A 7377-nucleotide genomic window follows, 5' to 3' on the forward strand; every position below is an offset into this window, starting at 1 on the left:
ATCAGTTTATATGCGGGTTTGCTCACATTCCCATACTGTATATTGATTACAGCCCAGCTAATATTGATTTTTGAGGCCGCTGCTGATATCGATACTTGAGAGGTTAAAAATCTGATAATGATACACAAAGAAATAAAAGACAGCATTTATTCAGCTACTATCATGTGTGACCAATCACAAGAAGCTTTTTCATGTTGCTAAGGCCTTTTAAGCCCACGCATGCAGGTCGCAGTGTGCAGGCGCAGATGACTGCCAAAAAAACTCGTCCAAAGAATCTATTTGATATTGTAGGTTGAAGCTAAATTAATTCATTGCTGTGGCACAACAGGCATTGATTTATAAATACATTAAAAGAGTTGGATCAAAGTGGCCGGAGCTGGAAATTCCTGCTCGACTTGAAAGCATGGACTGTTCTGCTGAGACAGGCTCATGAACTGATGCTCTCGCTCTCTTGTTAAAAGTCAAACTCATTCACCCAGCAGTCCATCTCTCTCTCTCTCTCTCTCTCTCTCTCTCTCTCTCTCTCTCTCTCTCTCTCTCTCTCCCTGCAATCAACTTAAATAATAATCCAGTAAAATCACCCAAACAAGATGGTATTTCCCTCAGTAGAATTAAAATGTCAGCGTTCAAAATGAATGTATTGGTCTGCAAAAAAACAAACATGATAGATAATACGCTGTTTCACTTTCACACGATTTGAGCAATAAGCCCGCGCCTGCCGCTCGGAACAAATGCAAACTGTCGTGGATAAATAATAAAAGCGATCTCTGCATCGAAAATGTTTCAGGAAAAGATTTAAAAAGTGTCATAATCAACCAAACGTGCCAGTCGGCTCCTTTCGCACGATATCAGTCATTTCTGTTTTAGAGAGACCACCAGTTGGAAACCATCAAAGGAAGGCAAACTAAAAATCCTGAAATCCTGGCACTGTGCCAGCTCAGGTGGGCAAACTATGCAATGACATCACTGTTTTTAAATAAGATGGCGACATATACAGATACATATGCAAACAGCTACAGCTGTCTGATTCAATGCAACACAGCAGGTTTAGCTGTCAGAGCTTGACATAGACCCCATGAAGCATGTAAGGTAAAATAAATTAACTTTAATAATACATTAAATTAAAACCAGCCTGTTCTTGGGTTAGGCTTGTTTTATGTGTCATGTATTTGCTGTTGTGCAGCATTATGTGAGCGGCTCCTGGAAAAGGAGCACACATACACTGGCTGACTGCTCACTGAGACTATTTCATTTCATGTTTGTTTTTTGGCAGCTCGGGCAGACTGTTACTTTCACCCAGACTGCTATTTTGACCCATCTACGCCCGTGTCTGTGTACAGTTACACAAAAATCGCTTTTCTCGTATTTTCATTTTTCCCTGGATAGACTTCAAGCAGAATTTCTGTCCAAGCAGAGACCTCAAACTGGGATCACTTTGCAAAGCAAGTAGCATCAGAGCTCCTCTACTGCCTCTGCTCCTGTGAGCCTCCTCCACACTGTAAAGCCCGTTTTCTTGTGGTTTCCTACTTGACTTCGATATAATTCATAGACCTTGATTATCACCATCTGCTGAATCACATGAATTTCCTCTACAAAGGTGTGAATCCATGAACTCCTGCAAAATTCAAACCGTAACATGTCTCAAGAGTCGGAATGCATCCCTAACCTCCACCTTTGACTTTCCACATCGTGCTATTTTTACTGATTGAGTATGCAAGTGTGAGTGGGTGTGGGTAACATCTCCCCCTGAGGCTCGAGCCTCCGCATGCACACTGGATTGACGTGGCATTGACTTATCTACCAAATCCCAAGACAAACCGTCAATACGAATGTCCCAGGAATGCCGAGCCAGGGTCAGATTTGGTGGTGATGGACAAGTTTTGGGATGGGGCGGACAGCCTTTTCAGACCAGCTGGTGAATCAACATTCCCATTAAAACTAGCGAATGCACTAGGAACTTAAGTTTACGATTAAGAAAAATAATTATCTCAACATCTTTCAAAGATGAGAAGAACTTTCACAGCAGCTTGGTTGAGCACTACAGAGGGCACGAGCAGCGGGGAGTGGATATAATTGAGCTGAAATTGGTCTCCCATGGCAATGATACTTTGTTCAATCTAATGCTCTGCAGTGATTGGACGATCTGCTCTCTCATTCCTTCTCTTGAAAAGAGGTTGAAAAGAGGCCCATCTATTAGGCTGCCTACCATCAAATCTTTCATAGGAGACTTAATTCTCGCCCCGAGGGATAACAAGATGTTTTTATCGGCCAGACACAGAGCAGACCTTAATGTTGTGAATATTATCTGATAAAGGCATGTCTACAACAAGTCTTTACAGATTTGCGGACTCATATGCATTTAGTAAAGAACACACATGAATGGATGTAATTTTAAACGCACGTAAAGGAAGGCATCCCGTACGCAGCCTAAAAATGTGGAGGATAGTGTTTCTGTTCTGTAAATTGGACTGTGTGTTGCACCGAAGCACGTCTAATGTTCTTATGTGAAGCAGAAAATCAAACTTGTTTATATTTTCTGACCTGAACCAGTGTTTGAATAGAATAATCGATTTCTCATGCATCTCTTTTGGATCAATATTTACATGTGGGAGATCAGAAAGTGGAGGCATTTAAAAGAGAGTGGAGATGAGCCGTCTAAATAAAGGTCTTGATCTCGCTCTGTTTTTTTGTGTTAAAATAATGGCGAAGGTTTGGCCAACAAATGTGACTGTTAAACCCTGAGATAAGCTCCTCAGTATCGCACATCCTGGCATGTAGTTTGACTCCGTATTCATCAACGCTGAAAGGTTTTTTTTGCAGAACTGTATCCAATGCAATTAAAACATAACCAATTTCCAAGGCCCCAAGCTATTTTCAGTTATTGTAGTGCAGTTAAATGTAGCCTAAATGACATGTGCAGTAGTGTCCAAGTAAAAGAGTGCCATAATCACAATAATAAATTTCATAATCTGGATTTAAAGGATTAATAAACCCCCTATAGAAAGTGTCACATTGTTATCAGTAGTCTATTATGACTAATGCATTCTGGGAGTTACTCTGGGATGACGTGTTTATGTAATAGACGGGGTGTCCTAATATAGCAAACAATTATAGTTTTTTCAGCACGCAGCTGAATCAGGTGTTTCTCAGTTTGAAAGGGGAAGAAAAGGGGAAAAGGGACACACTGGAGCAAACTGATTGATTTGCAGCCTTTAATAGTGCAAACGGGCCACCGTTTCCACACTACTCCGCCTTCGTCGGAGTCAAAATGGACGAAGACGTGAGGCAAATAAATGTAGAACAGGTGTACGAGTGTCACTGGATAACCGTTTGGTTCATGGATCCAAGGGTGGGAGTTGCCACAGTGTCAAACCTCATGCTCTATAATCACATCGGAAACAAAATGACACAGACACATCTTTGAGTTACAAAGATAGAAGTACAAATCCATCAAGTACGACAAATTGGAGGAAACCTGCGAAATTCAGTTCTTTATTTAGGCCAAAAGGTGTTAAGGGTGTAAATCCAATGTACCTCTCTGTAGAGCAGTGAGCTGACGATGTCATCAGCTCCAGCATGGTGAATTTCTTTCTGTTCCCCAGAACTTTAATGATGCTGCCGAGCTGTGGTTAGCCTGCGCATGCTGACGAGTAATGGCATGACCCATGTTTTGTGTGCACGCTGCAGTTTTTATTGCAGTTCATGAAGGATTTTCTGGCATTTTCTTGTTTGTGTATTTGTATTTTTAAGCCGTGCGTGGATGTGCAAAGTGTCTCTGACGAGTTAGAACATCGTGCACTGAGGCCACAGCAGAAAGAGCCTGCGCATTGATTAAACAGCCAGGAGGCAGCGTTTGGCTCATACTGACACTAGAAAACCACCGGTCTGTCTCTCAGATTGCGAGAACATTTAAACTTGATGAAGGGAGGCGCAGAGCTGATACTGTTGACTTTTGAGGGCATTTTAATGTTTAAGGATGTTGCTTTTTGACCCTGCCTGCCAGAGGAGAACGCTCAGCGGAGAAAGTGATCCGTGAGGAAATCATGGTAGCTCTGGTTTTCTTAGCTAACAGGGATCCTCGCTCTGTATGCAGGGCGCTCTGATAGGCTGGACAGATATATGCTTTGGGCTAACCCCTACGCTGGAATCACTCTTTCCTTTCAACAACTTGAGGCTGCACAGAAACTGCAGTGCTCTGATCTGTCTGATTTCAACTCGCTGAATATTGGAGTCAGTTGAGCCTCGAGGCCAAAATGAAGACCTGAATTCATCACGTTTCCTGTAATTCATTACACTTCATGGATGCAGCGCTTTTTGTATCCTGTTCAAGCAATTATCCAGTGATAATTGGACACCTGTTCTATTTTGACTCTACGTGTTTGCCTTATGTTTCTGACCATTTTGACTCCAAAGCATCTAACACAGCATCAAGCAGATGGCATGTTGCTATGGCTACCTGCAATTTAATATACCTCGTGCACTGATTTACACAGCGGTTTAATTCTTGATAAGTCTTGGTTTGAAGTGCCCTTTTATATACAATTTTAACACAACCTATCAACCAATCAGAAAAATTGTATCTATATTTTCCACGGCTTTGTGATTATACTGGTGAGCATAATTACACTCAACCTTTTGCATTAATTTTGTTTTAGTCAGTAATCTCCTACATCTTCTTTTGACAACTGTATGACCCTGATCAAAGGAGGCATGTATCAACCTGTATTGTCGCTATGGGGAGTTACTAGTCTATAATTACATGAATGAATAATTGCGGCTGCACACCCGCTGGTCAATTAAGGAGAGCTGTGTATATCAGATGATAATACCGATGACACATTCCTCTATTCTTGTCTTCAAAGAAAAAGTTAATTGGAGGTCTTTATATTAACTGTTATTAGAGAGTTGACAGTATAGAGTTTACCAAAAAGGAGGGGAGAGAAAGAGTGAACATGTGATAATATATAATATTATAATTACATGCAGAAACGCCTGCAACCACAAAACAGCCTAAACTCATTTTTGACCCCCCACTGTTTATCCCAAGCCCAGTATGTATAATATTTATAATGTACAGTGCTGTGAGTTGCCATATGCATTTTTTCTCTTTGCCAATTATATTTTTTAGATCTCCCACAAAAAACATTTAACAGAAATGTTTCCTGTCTGTTGTGACTAAAGAAGGACATTTCCCAAAACACTACATGTATGTCACAGAAAAAAACATAAATCACTGAAACCCTCAAAACTGCCATAAATGTTGCAAAAAGTGCATGTAAACGTTTGCCTGCAGCTGTATACAATCAGTCAGAGACATATAATGAAGCAGCAAAGACTTGTCCTCCATGTGATGTCTGACACAGTCGTTCTTTTTTTTTTGTGCTCCAAGGAGAAACTAAAACAGTTAGATAAAAAAGTGCCAACTATGCTGCTGAGTCTGTCGCTCGACTGACTGACACTTCTCATGATAAATTCATGGCAGTGACAAGGCTGAGTGACTCTTGGGGCTCGGGTTAATTTGTCAGGAGGCCTACTGAGCTATGAGTGGTGGCACAATGACAAAGCAGAATGTCACCATTTCGTTGTGGGAGAGAGAGAAATAGGCCGTGAAATGGCTGACTCTCTTGGACCGGCGTACATGATACCAGAGATATGCCATGCTCACCAAGCCATGTCTCCAACAGCGGGAGTTAGGGTTCATCTGAGTCTATTTTCAGCTCATTGTAGACTTCTGATCAATGGCCGGCATTTCGGTTTTGTGTGTGTGTGTGTGCGTGTGTGTGTGCGTGTGTGTGTGTGTGTGTGTGTGTGTGTGTGTGTGTGTGTGTGTGTGCGTGTGCGTGTGTGTGTCTTGCTCAGGGGCCACTGCTTGACAGATCCTAAAAATGTTTCATCCATATATTGACAGTGGGAGAAAATATGTAAGTGTTCACATTTTTTTCAAGTACACAAATTAAGCTACATGTTTGTCATGTGACTTTTCAGATTTTTATCAAAATATCAAATTATTGTAGAAAATATTCTACATTATTATTGTTTGGAGTAGCAGTTACATTAGCCTCACGCTGTCTAATGAGGGTGCTTACTTTTGATGCTGACGCACACTTTGCTATAAGTAAAATGTTTAATGCAGGACTTTTATAAAAGAGTAATAGAGGACTTTTTCCATTGTGCTACTGCCACTTAAGTAAATATTTTAAATTAATGCACTTTAGTGTATTTTGACTAGAACCTGTGAATAACGGTGGGTAACGTGAGTATTTTGACTACACTGTTAGTAAAATCAACAAATTCAACAGCTGCAGCTGAATGTTTGAGGACGCTGAAGCTTGATAGGAGTCGCTCAGCTGCTGCATCTTGTGTATCCATCATCATCTCATAATGAATGACTCTGACATTTTTCGCTCAGACAAACAGCTGAAGCTTTGTTTTTACCGGCGCTGGTCAGTGCACTTTCTGTCAGACGTCCGCAGGAAGCAAAAGGCACGCGGAGCTCTAACTCCTGCAATAATCACAATACATTAACCATGAGCAGTTATGCTAATGAGGCCGAACATGACCTGCTATATCAATGTCGTCATTAATTAAGCTGATTAATTTTAACTTTAATCAGTGGATATTTCTGTCAGTGTACTTGTCTTCACCTGCTCGGTAATAAAATGAGCTGCAGGGATAAAACTCCTGGTGAATGGCATCACCTGCTGAATAACATTAACTGTGTGTCACCGGCACTTCACTCTCCTCTTCCAGTCGATTCAACCAAAGAACTATACTTTCTCTTGCCTATTTTTATTTCAACATCCATTTAGTTGCTAGGCAACCAGAATTGCATAGCTTATACTACGCAAAGCTCCGTTTATACCTGATGAATTCCTCCATCGCCGGTGACTCACATGCGTGCGCCTCGCACTTGAGAAGCAGAAAGACTGTGTGATCTGCATGACCTGTGCGATCGCGGCTTTAACCTGAACTTAGTATTTGATGTTATAACTGGTGAATTTTTTTTTTCCAGTCACTGTTGGCTTTCAACTCCAGCAGGACGGGTCACAAAGCAGGAGCTTTGAGGAGAGCGGCCACTAAATTGAACATCATCAGACAAGTCACAATCCATAAAGCAGAGGTCCACAGTGTCATGGAGTACGTTTCACTGAGATGGATGAGTGCTCAACCTGCTCATCTTTGCCAGACGAGGGCTTTGAAAATTACTGGAGTGGACCAGGTCTCCTGCCTGTTCTCAATTAGCCATCCACAGCCGTAGCCACAGACATCAGGTGGCTGCCGTCTCGCTGCCCACCCACTACTGCCCCATTCCCGCCACCATATGTCAGGTGTTGCACCGCTCGCCATACCAGACCACCATATCTCCACTTCCACTCA

The sequence above is a fragment of the Chaetodon trifascialis genome, chromosome 5, assembly GCF_039877785.1.
Source record: "Chaetodon trifascialis isolate fChaTrf1 chromosome 5, fChaTrf1.hap1, whole genome shotgun sequence".
Taxonomy (NCBI): domain Eukaryota; kingdom Metazoa; phylum Chordata; class Actinopteri; order Chaetodontiformes; family Chaetodontidae; genus Chaetodon; species Chaetodon trifascialis.